Below are 1,295 nucleotides of genomic sequence, written 5' to 3'. Positions count from 1 at the left end.
TTCTATGCATTGCTAAATAGGGAAAAACTTGTTACCTGTTTGTCTCTAATTTCTACATTTAAAAGTATACCAGTTAGTTCAAACAGAAAAAAATAGAATTCGTGGCTAGAGATATGGTTCAGTGATTGAGAACATGTGTTGCTCTTGCAGTGGCCTGGAGTTGGATTCTTAGCTCCTAAGTCAGGCTACACACCCCAAACTTTAGCTCTAGTTCCTAGGGACCAAATACCTCTGGCCTCCACACACCTGCACCAGAGTGAGTGTGTGCCCACATATATACCCCCACACACACCACAGAGAAATATACACATAATTAAAATACAATAAAATCTTAAAAAATAAAATTAAAGCCCAATGCTTTAGTCTGAGGGAGCATTCGAATGTGAGCTATAAGTTCAGCTAGTAGTCATACGATGTTCTCTTATTCAGGTTCAGTAAGAACCACTTTAGAAAACATCTAGTTTCTAATGAAATCTGTGGTACAATATTATTTGTCAGAAATGTAAGAGTGTAAGATAGTTTTTCCCATCAAAAAAAAAAAAAATTAAGACTGTCTGAGGAGAGGGACGAGTAATCCAACCATAACAAAGATAACAAAGATACAGCTTTATGATTTCTTTGTCAATGTGCTAGCTGGTCAAACAGACACACCCTAACATCTCTAGGAAATCTTATTCAGCTGATACTAGCCTCACAGCAAGTCAAACTCTCTCACTGAAACAGCAATGACTTTCTCTCCACCTTTTTGTTTTTAGGCTTAGCTGAACGATTAGGGCTTTAAGATATCTCACAAGACTGGCATCAGACAGTGGCTGGCTGTAAAGACTCAAACAGGCAAGGGCTTCAACAAATGAAGGTTTTAAGTCCCCCTGCCCTGAGTCTCACTGCTTTCCACCCCAGCCCCATCATCTTTGCATCATGGTGATTCAGGGCTCCAAATTTGCAGATAGGATCAGAGGGTCAAGCAGAAACTGAAGCATTTTGTAACCTAGTGTAAGAAATCACAAAGCATAAATCCTGTTACATTTTACTAATCAAAGTCACACAAGACCCTCACCGCATTAAAAGGAGGAAACATAGATTCTACTACTTGAAGGGAGGAAAAGAGCCTTCTGGAAATGCTTGAGAAAAAAAAATGCATCATTGTGACCATTTGGAGAAGTGTAATCTTCCATAAAAGCAAGCATAATAATAGTCTATCCATGTAAAAGTTTTGCTTATTTTTCTCTTCCAAAGTTAAAATAGAATTACATTATTTCTCCCCTTCCCTCTCCCCTTTCCTTTCCTCCCTCTAA

Source organism: Arvicola amphibius, chromosome 1, assembly GCF_903992535.2.
Source record: "Arvicola amphibius chromosome 1, mArvAmp1.2, whole genome shotgun sequence".
NCBI lineage: Eukaryota > Metazoa > Chordata > Mammalia > Rodentia > Cricetidae > Arvicola > Arvicola amphibius.
Note: the sequence above shows the minus strand (reverse complement) of the source record.